Here is a 14,252-nt window from a genome sequence, read left to right on the forward strand (position 1 = left end):
TGTGCTACTTTGAATAGCCTAGAATAGTCTAAGCCTTTTATTCAACTTAACCTTTTGTATTATATTGATGCACAACAGCATCCCAGATGACTCCACAGATTCTGAAACATTTTATTTAAAGACACTTCATACCATCCAGCCAGCACCGGCTGAGCTTTGCCCTTTAAACAAAGAAATGAGACATAGTCTGCTTCATTTAATTAACAGACATATTTTCTTACATTTTACCCATATGAGTTATACCTCGTTCATTCTAGATGACCAGATCTAACCAAAAGCATAATCATTTAACACTGTTCCACTATCTTTTGATATCCCTTATTTGTCCATCTGACTGTTTTGGCTTGTGCCATTCATTATTCATACTTCCATTTACCTTATCAGCTTGTCATTAACCAGCAGTTAGAATTTTTGTACATCTGCCAAACTTGTACTATGTCATTTAAAATACTTCATTTTGTCCATCTGGCCTGAGTAATCTGGACAATGTGTTTATTCTCAAGTCTTTCAGACTGGCTATCTTTCCCTACACAGTATATTATGGTCAGCTTGGTATGCACAACTGTTGTATCCATGCCCGTCCCTCAAGCCATCTTGTCTTGCGCCAGTTTTATATTCATGCTGTAAACAGCTCAGTTGCCTGGCTAAAACCTCACATTACCAGTGAGCAAATCCTCCCTACTGGTTACGGCATACTAAGAGTAGACAGGCTAAACAAGAAATGAGGCGAGATAGCTATAATATTTGAACAGCATCTAAACATCCAGATCTTAAAATCATCAGTTCCACAAATAGGCAATGAAGAAATAATATATACCAACCTCAAAATAAACCAAAATAAAACCATCAACATAATTGGATGTTACTTCTCACCTTGCCAAAACATCCCTCCACTAGAAAACCTCCTCAGCTGGACTACCCACCATCTCCCCCAAGAAACTATAATTTTAGGTGATTTCAATATTGACTGGCAATCCTGTTCTGGCAACCATCCAACCCATCATCTAAACCTTCTTGGCTTCATCCAACCAGTCTAGTCACCAGCCAGGATAAACAAAAACTCCAGCAAGCACACTACCCTGGATTGGATACTAGTCAGTAAGAGCCCCCAGTCATATATAACAAGCTGCTTATCAGCTAGCCTCAGTGATCACTCCCCAACATTCCTACTCAAAAAACACCTATACCAAGTTAAACCTGTCATCTACCGGCAAATATGTAAAAAACTAAACTTTAACCCACTCACATTCATCTCATCCCTCAAAGAATGTAACTGGCATCCTCTAAAGTACATCAGTCTTGATGAATTAGTTGAATTTTTTAATACTACCTTCCTGAGCATCCTTAATTACCAGGCCCCCATAAGATTTTCCAGAACCAAAGCACAACCCTCCCCATGGCTACAGAAAACCACTAAGTCAGAAAAGAAAAACAGGGATAAAGCCTGGGAGCAGTGGCACAAAACCAAAACCCCCTCAACTAGACAGAAATTCCTAGAGCTACGCAATAGAGTCAAAAAGCTAATAAAACAGGACAAATTCCAATACTACCAGTCTGCCCTAGACTCCTCTCAACACAACCCCAAACAATTCTGGTCCTCCATAAACTCCATCCTCCACCCAGGTAAAGTCAGTACCCCTCCTCCTAACATCCCTCACTCCTCCAAAAATATTGCTACCTCATTCAACACACACTTCACACAAACCATACTATCACTAGCTAGCCAACACAACCCCCATCCCCTCCAACCCACACCTTCAACTAGCAATCTCTCCACTGTCTTCTCTTTTTCACCTGTTCCTACCTCCAACATAAAAAAAAAAAAAAACTCTTAACTAAACTTAAGCCCACCAAATTAGCAACAGACAACCTCCCAAGTGAATACCTACAAATCGCAGCTGATGCTCTAGCCTTCCCAGTATCCATCTTGATTAACCGATCTCTATCAGAAAGTTACGTTCCCACACTATGGAAAAAAGTATCACATATAATTTCCCTCCACAAAGGTGACCCCTACACAGAACTAACCAAATACCTCCCCATAGTTATTCTCTCTCCACTCTCCAAAATACTAGAGAGATGCATTCATTTTCAGGTCTCAGACTACCTCCTTACTAACAGCCTCCTTTCCAATACTCAGCATGATTTCAGATCAAACCATAGCACCACCACTGCCTTATTCTCCTTTACTAACACTATCCTTCAGCATAAAACAATGGCTATCTCTCCTCTGCTACTTTCCTAGATCTATCTAAAGCATTCAGCATGGTCCCACACAAACAACTCATCTCTGTCCTCAATAACCTGTCCTTCTCTCAATCAGTCACCAACTGGTTTCAGATTTACATGTCTGACCGCCAACAATCCATTGTATGGCAGAATGACATATCCCCAACTACCTGTCTCTATAGGGGTTCCCCAAGGATCCATCCTTGGACCCCTACTCTTCTCTATTTTCACCAATAATCTAGCCTCTGCCACCAAACATGGCACACTCATACAATACGCAGATGACTCAACCATCATCTGCTCAGCCCAGTCCCTACCCAAACTGCAAAAAGTCACACAGGAAGCCTTTTCCTCTGTTGAAACTTGGTTATCCGATGCCCAATTAATACTTAACCCAAACAAAACTAAACTACTCATCTTCCAACCCACCGAACATACTCAAAACAACTCTCACTTTAACATCACAGCAAAAGACACCACCACTATACACCCAACAGAACACACCAAATTGCTAGGAGTGGAAATAGACAATAAACTAAAATTTGACATTCACATATCCATGACCATAAAAAAAGTCCACAAAAAACTAGGAGCGTTATACAGAAATAAGCAACTTCTCACCAAAACAGCAAAGATTTCAATAGCAAATTCCCACCTTATCTCCACCCTACTTTATGCCTGTCTAATATATACCAACCTAAGCCAATGCAATCTAAACAAGCTCGAGGCCTGCTACAACAAAATCTCCAAATTCGCCAGAGGGGCATCCCACCATAGTCACCACTGTCTCTCACTTGCTGAACTGGGCTGGCTTGAACTCCCTCACTTCCTTCAATGGTATCAACTCACACTTGCCCACAAACTAGTAAACCATCCTCTAAAAGTCCCATCCTTCCAGAATCTACTCCAACCCTATTGCACCACTAAACCACTAAGATCCAGCAACAAAAATCACTTACAGATCACTAAAGCCAATAACTCTGCTGGAGAAGCACTATTCTCTTGTGCCATAGCCAAATTATGGAACTCCCTCCCACCCACAATTACTTCTGTACCATCATGCACCCCCTTCAAAACTTTACTAAAAGCACAACTAAAAATATGCTGGCTATGCCCCTGCAACTCCCCCTCTAATATCACCCACCCCATCCACCCACTAACTTTCTTTCCACCCCACTAACTACCTTGATTATAGCAAGCTCGGATGCTCATAAGCCTAACTACTTATTATACAGCAGGAACATCTTATTGTAACAATTGTTAATGTCTGTTATGTACTTCGCAGATGATAAAGATTCTAGTTGTCTACTGATGTACTATGTTCTTCAACTGTAACTATGTTTGTACTTTTTAATTGCTATGTTGATCAAATTGTTAATTGCTATGTAAATCCAATGTAACTACTGCCTGTATATTTTAACTGTGGAGCTTTTCTTCCCGGGCCTCCGCTGAAAATGGACCTACATCCAGTCGGACAATCCCGGTCAACAAATGAAAATAAATAAATAAATTAAATAAATAAAATTATCTGTCTGGTCAGCATGGCCTCTTTGTTCTCTCCATGATCAAACATATCTAAAAAAACTGTTCAAGTAAAACTCACTCCTCTGTCTCTCCGTCTCTGTCTCTGTCACTCACTCGCTCTCTCGTTTCTGTTGAAGGATAGTAGTTCTTTGCCCGCACAGGCCCAATTGTGACTTGAAACAAGTTTTCATCATTCTGTAAAATATCCCACAAAATTTTCCAGCATACAATGGCTCACAGATTAATGTCCTGCATCATTTCTGTTTCTTTCTTTCTTTCTTTCTTTCTTTCTTTCTTTCTTTATACATTTCTAATTGGGATAGGTTCAGTGGTCCAAAGATCCTTTTCATGCATCACTTGGGTCAAAAGGCAAAAAGTGAGACTGTATATTACAATATGTTGAAATAAAAAGAACTGTAGTATAACACAATGTACACACATTATGTTACAACGTGTTTTGTTATAAAGAAGAACATAGTAGTAAAGCATAGTAGTAAAATGGAAACTAGAATATACTACTCTCCCATATCCTGTAACAAACCTATCACTATGCATTGACATACATCTCAAACCGGGTCTTATCTCCTCTCCTCTGCAATCCCCCCAACTCCCATGAATCAATAAACTTCACTACAAAGCATCAGAAATAAAATACCTGACTTCCATGCATGGATAGCCCACAACAAACCCGATATTATTGCTGCAACTGAAACAAGGCTAAAAATTTTTCTGCCGAAAGACCCTGAAGAAAATGTGGAGGCATCTCTCTAATATACCTCATGCCCTTCATTATTGTCCCACTATTGTCCCATTTACAAAACCCATCCCACAGTTCTCCACAGCTAAACTTCTAGTTTCTTTCCTTAAAATTAATATATGAAAAAATTGCATTAATTGCAAAACCCTCTGAGTGATAGTCATTTACATTGCCCAAGCAATAACATCCCAATTCTTGAGGAAATGCTTGACTGGGCATCTACTAATATAAAAAAATGAGACTATCATACTGGGAGACATAAATATCAACTGGCTAGACATATCCCCACACCACACTAACTGCAATATCAATCTATATAAGTTCACGCAGCTAGTTAACACCATAACCAGGCCTAATAAAATTAATACTAATGACTCAATCCTAAACTGGATTTTAGTGTCTGACCCAAACAAGATCACGTCTGCTGGTACACTCTCCAATAGTATAAGTGACCATTTACCAGCCTTTATACAACGTGAATGTACCACAACAATTAATAAACATCAGTACAAGGTTACCAGAGATAAATCCCAGTTCTGTCTCTTCAGCTGTGGTGCACTAAAATCACTTCCCCTTGATGAGGCAGTTGAGTTCTTCAACTCAACCTTCATCAGCATACCAACCAATCTTGCTCCCCTTAGACAAAAGAGACTAAAGACCAACCACACCATATGGCTAACAAGATCCACTAAGGATCTTATGAAACGCAGGGACAAATCATGAAAAATCTTGCGAAAAAACAAAAACCCATCTGACCTCCCCCCAATACATACAGCTCCGAAACTAGGTTAAGCGTCTAGTACCACAAAACAAAAAAGAACACTACCTTACATTACAAACTCAACACAAACAGAACCCAAAGAAATTCTGGAGCTCTCTCAACTCTTTTTTAAACCCAGGCTCTAGTAATAATCCTTGCCCAGACCCAAATAAAACTCCCATTGAAATTGCTGAAACCTTCAACTCCTATTTCATAGATACTATAGCTAATCTAACCACTACCTTTCCCAAGACCAACTTGTCCACCATAGATCTCTCCACAGCTAACACCAGTACACCCCTTATTCCCAACTTTACTCTGTCACCTATACCCACCTTGACTACTAATAAATTTCTTTTAAAACTCAAACCATGCACAAATGCCCCTGACAATATACTCGCCAAATACATGCAAATCTCAGCCAACTCAATCACTTACCCTATCAGCATACTTCTCAACAAATCTATCCAAGAATCCTATATGCTCCCATCATCTGGATAAAAGCTTATATCTTCCCTCTACACAAGGGGGGCTCCAACATAGACACCACCAATTTCAGCCCCATTGATATACTATCATCCATCTCTAATACTCTGGAAAAATGTATTCATTCTCAACTTTTTCACCATCTGACTCATGACCACAACCTCTCCCCCACCCAAAATGGATTTAGGCCAAGACATAGTACCACCACTGCCCTCATATCCTTCTTTGAAGGTTGGGCGTTGGGCTAGCACCATAAAAATCAACTGCCAATCATTAGTGGACTGGAGTCCTGCTGTGGCGACCCCTAAATGGGATAAGCCAAAAGACATACAAATATTATCTGCATGGCAGCAATAAAAATGCTTTCAATGTTGGTAATTCTTTAACAGTATACTTATTAAAGCTTACGTGCATCTTACAATCTCAGACAAGTTTACCTGATGGTCATTAAACCATTGCTACTTAAACACAGCCCAACAGACTGCAACAACAGCATTTTCTGAATAATAATGAGTCTAAACCAACAGTATAAAAATATGACAGAAAACCAGAACATTCTGCAAAATCAAAGACAGATGAAAAGCCACTGTAGTACTTGTGTCTACCTTGGATGGGGGGGATACTCTGCACACTTACACTGCATAACTGATCCTTGCCTTGCTTGGACACATCCAGAGTCACTACATGGGGGAGTGGGGTCCAACAAGTATGACATAATTTGAAATGTCTATGGCTGACGGTGATGACCTTGACACATTTGTCATACCTCTCAACCTCAGATTAAGAAATCTGGACAAAGCCATAAATAGAAGTGGGACAAAAGCCCAAAAATAAGGACAATTTTTAAATATTGCTCTTACAAACTTAGAAAGATAATAGAATAGTAGGTCTTACATCAGTATTTCTGAAGGGTATGAAATCTGAAACTCAAATGTCTGTCATTATTTTCTAACTTTGATCTTTGATGATTTGCCACTAATTTGCCAGAAAACCACAATTTTATGAAAAACATACCAAAAATGTGATGCAAAAATATAAAATAGCCACACAAGTACAGTTGGAAACCCGTCAAAGAAAGGACACTTTTTTTAATATTACTACTGTTAAGTTGAGCAGCTGACAAAATAAGAGACTCTACATGCATTTCTGAAATAAAAGTAATCTATGACTCTGATCATTCCAATTATTTATTAATTATAAACCCTCCACGTTTTCTTCCGAAATTGCCATTTTGTGGAGGGATTATTAGGGGGAGAGCAACATTTTGAGCCAAAATCGGGGACAGTTGAGAGGTTTGGATATACCTAATTCTACAAAGTGATTTATTTGCGCGCACCTCTCAACCTCTTAATGCAGGAAATCTGGACAAGGCCAAATATATTGTGGAAACATACAAATAGTACTAAAAATTGCTCTTGTATAAACTTAGTTGATAAAATAACAGGTCTTGCTTTAGCATGCATTTTTCTGAAGGGTATGAAGTCTGAAACTCAATGTGTGTCATTATTTAGTGACTTCATTCCTAAATGACTTGCCAGGAAAAACACAAATTTTATGAGGAGCAAACCAAAAGTAAGAAGCAAAAATGTATTCATTCTGCGAAAATCTGAACAGTTGAGAGGTATAGTTCAGCCATGGCTGTCTTTGAGTTTGCTGCCCTTCCCCCCTCACAAAATCATGGTCGAATGGGGCCTCCCCCCTGCAGCCATTCCAATGTCCCATTACTTGGCTATTTCACCCCATTTACCATACACATTGTAATGTGCATACTGATTTACTTCTACAATGATTTGGATTTCATTTAATAGTTTTATTTTACATTTTACAGTGCAAACACTAATAGGCATCTGCTATACAAAGCAATGCAGTCTCACAATGAAAATAGACTTAGCATTAAAACTTCTCTACCCTTGAATCTCATGTTCATTGAAACAGCATTGAAACCCACATTCAAAGAAAATACATCTGGCCAGTGGAAAATAAAGATTAACTTTGGGCTGTTTTCAAATCATAGGCCCCTTGCACACGAAACATACATGTGTTCTTTGATACACTTTCCTGATTGTATTAAATTATATTCCTTGTATAATACAGTACAGTTGTTAGAGAGCATTTAAAATGTGTTGTTTTAAACATTTTCCAGTAAACAATGAACCAAAGTGCATGCATCAATAATGAGAAAACTGCCCAGTTCAGAACAATTCCATCATAAAAGTCTACTCAAACTTCTACAATCCACCAGTATCAGTAAATATGCACAATCTCTACAGAACTAAAGGTCATCTAAATAATTCCACATTAAAGAGATCTGTAACTAATGAAGAGGTTGCTGCTAGCAAATAACTTTATATTTCATTGTTTCATCTACAAAGTGCCTGTTGCCCTGAAGGAATAAATTGCCTATTTTACATTTAAAAAATGATAAGCTAGTAATATTGCAATAGGGAATGGATGCAAACTGATAACAACTTCATAGTTACTACATATCTCCACCAAAGAGGACATTCTCAGGACTGGAGCATCCACTCCCTTTTAAAGTACAGCATCAGCAATGCATTTACATACTGTGGGATTATAACCCACAGCCTTCTGCATCAAAAAGCAAGTACACTACCTGCTGTGCTGTTAATAATGCAAGAAGGCTCAGCATAAGCAGCACTAAACTTCTCTTCCCTTGAAGCTCTCAGCTCCTTGTAAAAGCCACTTGACATTCAACTGTATCTCTTAACTTTGCAGCTCAAGAAATCTGGAAAAAGCCTAAATTTATTCGGGGGGACAAAAGCCCCAAAACCAGGAATGCATTTTAAACATTGCTTGTATAATCTCGGAAAGTTGCTAGAATAAAATGCTTTGTTACCACCATGCATTTCATTGCCAAGTCTTGAACTGAGGACCCTATGCACTATAGTCAGAGCAACATACCACTATGTCAAATCAGCTGTTTCTTTAAAGACACGAAGACTGAAACTTAAATGGCTATCATTTAGTGAATGCAAGTCACAGCTTGCTCCATTGAAATACAAAATTTCTTCCCATGAGAGCAGTTATCCAGCCTGCAGATGTTGCAGTCTGATTCCCTTCTAGTCTATGCAGTTGTAACTTCATAGACTTCTGGGTCATGTGTAGTCAGATTCATTCCAGACTGGTTAAACAGCAGTCTGGATTCCTGCATGCATGTGCAGAGTTCTGGGACTCGCTAATTATTTTCTTATTTTGTTTTTCATTTATTTTTAGAGCTGAGGGAGGCTGCAGTCTTGGAGTCCAATAGCACCGGCCACCCCTGCTCATACCTATGGCACATGGCTCATGTTCTTTCATTTAACAGCAGTAGCATCTTATGCCACCCTGATATTTTTTGTAACCGGCTTCCTTAACTAAATGACTTGCCAATTACTAGTTGGCAGTATAAAAAAGTATAAGTTATAAATAAAACAAAAAATGCTAGAATTAGTAATCTAGGGTATCCTCCAATAGAAATATTAATTAGAGTTTGTATTTGGTATTCATATTTTGATATATGTATTCAAATGTTTTGCATTTGCAGTCATATGTTCATAAATAAGAGACCTTTATTCTATTCTGTGTAAAGATGTTAAATGTGGTTGGAGACAGAAAATCATGCTGGGAATCAGAAAAATGGTTAACATCTACTCTTCATAACATCTAAACTCAAAACATCAAGACCATAACATCTAAACTTCAAAACATCTAAAACTCATAACATCAAATCTCAAAACATTGAAAACTACAAAGCAACTATAAATAACATCACACAGAGTTTTTTCTATGTTTATGCTTGGGGGCAAGCCCCCCTGCACCCCCCAAGTGGGGGGTTCCACTCCATACCCCCACACCCCCAAAAATTTAATATACCAACTCCAAGGTCGCACTACAGTGGAGTTAGGAAATTAACTTTTTCCCCCACTGTAGTGCGACCTTGGAGTTGGTATATTTCACTTACGGGGGCTGTGGGGGGCGGAGCAAACTCATTTGAGGTGCAGGGGGGGGCTTTCTCCCCTGCATAAACATAGCAAACAGTGTGTGGGATGTTATTTATAGTTGCTTTGTAGTTTTCAATGTTTTGAGATTTGATGTTATGAGTTTTAGATGTTTTTAGATGTTTTGAAGTTTAGATGTTATGGTCTTGATGTTTTGAGTTTAGATGTTATGAAGAGTAGATGTTTTGATAGGTAACCCAGAAAAATATACATTGCCACTGTCCATGTTGGGTACATTATGCTAGAGATATTGCTAACTCTTTGCTACTATGTGAAGATATGCAATATTCTATATTTACATTGATATTTCTATATTCAAGTAGCTTACAAAGCATTGCGTGCTGTCAAGTGAAATTTCAAGAAATTTTGAACAAAATTGTCATTGATATTGAAGTTTACACCCTGACAGACACAGAATATTTCACATTTTTGTAAATCCTTCATGCCTGGCCGAACATAAGTGGCCTGTTTTTGAGGTTATGCAGTTTCCTAGATGAGAAAATTTCTTTATGAAACTAAACTTTAGAGTGAATATAATTCTACTTTTGTGCCCATTATGCTATATATTACATTACTGATATAAAGACTATAAATGTGCCCACTCATTCTAATGAAGACTTTTAACTGCTAACATTGCTGCTTGTACATCTTCAGTAACATAATATTTGTATCAGCCATACAGGCTTATGCTTTTTATATTGATTTGTCGTAAAAAATGCTATAGAATGTAATGGTGTAGACTGCTAGAGTTGGGACATTTCACAGCTCAGGGGTAATAATGAGTTAAAAAAGATGCAGTTGGGTGGCTTTCAAAAGCTTGACCCAAGAAATCTGGATTACCGATGTAACTTTTTATGCTTACGTGTTTTTGACTCCACAAGATATTACTCTGTGTTTACAGTACAGTGAAATATATATATATATATATATATATATATATATATATATATATATATATATATATATATATATATATATTCAGTATATAATATAAGAATCTTCTGTATATGATAACATGACATTTTATATTAAAAAATAAGGACTGCTGTTAGCAAGTGAAATCAGTAAATCAAAATGTTAATAATACTTTCTTATTCCAATACTGCAAAACTTCAGGGTCATGCTCACTGTCTAGTACTAAATTAGATTATTTTCTGCTTTAGCTGTAGGAAACCCAGCCGCATGAAACTCATGAATAATAAATATTCAAATGCTATTTCATAAGTTTGCTGAACAGTTCATAATGTAATATATTGTTTCAGCTGAACAAAATGGCATTTTTTTTCTGAGTCCATATTTTTCTTTATTTGTATTCAACAGCTCATAAAATGAGAACAGAAAGTTGATGATTGCATAAGGCAGCGCAACTAAAATTAGAACTATTTCCTTGTTGCTAGTAGATCGACGTGCTTTCTTTCTTTTTCCATTATTAGTGAAAAATTTTGACATTTTCATAGCTGTGTGTTAAAATACAGATACACATTTATAAAAGCATATAGTACAGAGGGGTGTAAGTCTAATATGGTCAGAGGCACAGATAAGGAGCAGCTTAAATGATGATGAAGTGACACTAGAAACAAAAACTAAGAATAGTTACATCATTTAATTTTTCTTTGGGAGGGGTTACTCATTCATAATCCTGTGTTTTGTGTTACACTGATCTGATGTTCGGCATCAGATGTCTCAACTAACATGCCATTCTAAAATAAAATAAAGTATGAAAATGGCATGCTAGATTTTTTTAGCCCTTTATGCTTTTATAAGGAGGGTGACGTATCATTTGACTCTTTATATGGCAAATGTATGTGTTATATTACCATGAATTTAAAGAGATATTCTATGAAAACAACTGGCCACTGTAATTTTGCAATACTTAAGACTTTTTTTGCCTCATGGATTATGTAATAATATGAATGTCAAAGTCACAGTGAAGGACATTTTTAATTCCAGACAGAGAAAGTGGAGAGCCAGCTACACTGAAAGGCGATGCACAACCTGAGTCAACTAGGTAAACTACACGGTCTCGATTGATGGGATATATTAATGCATACTTTATGTGTGAACATGTGACAGGTGACAATAGTTCTATGTCAAGTATTGACAGGATGGGAAGTGTGTGTATCATTGCAATTTCATTGTCATACCTGGATGATAACTAATCTTCAGGTATTATGTTGCTGTAAAATTATTTTACTATATTTTTGCATAACATCAGCCATGCAAATTAATATATTTTGCAGCATGTTCACTAGGTCTATGCACCTCTTTTTTGAGGAGACTCGGGGTCGATATCTAATTCAGTAATTGGCACATCTTGTGCAAATGGAGACTAAGGAAATCAAACACAGAAAAATAAAGGGCATTAAACTTACATAGTCTTAACTCTGCAAAATTCTTTCAAATTATTGTCACCTTTATATGGGACATTAATAACAAAAATAAAACTAAATGTTCAGTGTTGTATGCTGCATTTCACAAAATCAAGTATTGCAATGCAAGACACAGTAAAAAAGTTGACTGATACAAAAAAATAATGCTTGTCACACTCATGAAATATTTTCAACAAATGGCTATAGTGTGTGTGTGTGTGTGTGTGTGTGTGTGTGTGTGTGTGTGTGCGCGCATGTGTGTGTGTGTGTGTGTGTGTGTGTGTGTATGTGTGCTTGTATGTATTGGGTTCAAAGCAAATGAATTGTGGTGAAACTCAGAAACTGTAAAACATTTTCAGAATCATCGCATGCAGAATAAGAACACGAGAAATACATCTAATGAGAGTAGCCAGATGAACCTTCACTGAAGTAATATAAACATCATTGGGTAGTCAAATGTTATTTTCCTTAGCCTCCCTGACTGAGAAGCAACACCTTCTATTTGAGAAACTACACTGGCAGAATAAACATTTACAATACCTGTAAAAGATGGAGTTATAGAAAAGTACACCGAATCTGCAAATTGAAGTTTTGCTGGAACAAATGTCACGATTTTGCCACAAACTTAAATCCCACTTAATTGATAAAGAATGCGTAAAGTTGTCATATTATTATCACCTGTGCTAGATGGCACATAGTTAAACTCTACCAACTTTAAATTCTTTGAAGTATCTGACTGTAAGCTTGCCTTATTATGTTTTGTCTCAATGCTGTCAGCAGCACCTGCCCTTTCCAGTTCCTCAGAGAAATGATTGATACAACCAGCAAACATAGAATGCTGTGAGCTTACAACTTTGGCATTGCATAAATTATATTTACAATTGAGTATTAGTGGACTTTCCAGCAACTTTCCGGGTACTAGGGCTTGCCTCCAGAAGAGTGGACCCAAGTTCAGAGACTTAGTATTATAATGTATTCTGAACTTGATGGAGGTTGTAGTCAGGTAGTATCATAGATATTAACTTGTCAGGAAATAGCTTGTCAGAATAAATGCTGTAGATGGTTTGCCCTTTTTCTGCATAGTAAGATTGTTGATTTATATTTCAAATGTTGGAAAAAGAACTATTCTCTTCATGAAACTGACTAATCTCATAAATTTCTACATTGGTTGAAGACATGACTTTTTTTAATTTAAATTTGGTCTAAGTATCCATTTTGAAATTTTCCCCTTGTCTCAACCCATTTTATTCATTTTTCCCTAATAAACTCATGATTATCATAGCCAGTCAGAGATGATTACTAAAGTTAGACAGCTTCTGTTTACACAGCCTGCTTTACTACAACTAAAAAGGTGGAATATATCTGCCATAAATGAAGATGGTGATGATAAAGGTTGATTGCTGATTAAAGTATCACAAAAGAAAAAAAACTTGATCGCTAGCGGTTCTGTAAGGAGATTGTTGCTTATGTAACCGTGACCAACTTCCAGCCAGCTCTAGCTGCTCTGCCAACATCAAACATCAGAATTACAAACAGTAATTGTATAAGGTTTGCCACACACAATTTGTTACTTCAGTTAGTGTTGCAGACAGGATCCGAATTACATTACACCAGAGTCTGTAGGCAAAGGCCCTGTGGATCAAAGCTTTTCAACAGTTTTTGATAATCTTCCAGATATCTCTGCCACTGCCAAATACTACAAATGATTGACACCACATATGACATTGTCTAGCCTCTGCTTCACTCTGGCTGCTCCTCCAACATTGCATCTTATGCTTTGAATTCCTGCAGTGCTTGGCATTTCACACATAGTATGCATGAAAGTATATTACCTGAGATCAAGTCTTCTCTCTTCTTCCCAAATTCTATATTCAAATCTTCCTCTCTCTCTCTCTCAATATATATATATATATATATATATATATATATATATATACATATATATATATATATATATATATATATATATATATATATATATATATATATATATATATATATATATATTTATATATAGGTTTAATATCTTTTTAATTACATGCACTCAGTCAAATCCACTTTGCATGAAGTCTGAAAGTCAAACGTTGAAAATGTTGAACTCCGATATTTCCGATGCACAAATCTCGCCG

The sequence above is a fragment of the Protopterus annectens genome, chromosome 8.part0 (genome assembly GCF_019279795.1).
Source record: "Protopterus annectens isolate FY-2018-M chromosome 8.part0, PAN1.0, whole genome shotgun sequence".
NCBI classification, from domain to species: Eukaryota; Metazoa; Chordata; order Ceratodontiformes; family Protopteridae; genus Protopterus; species Protopterus annectens.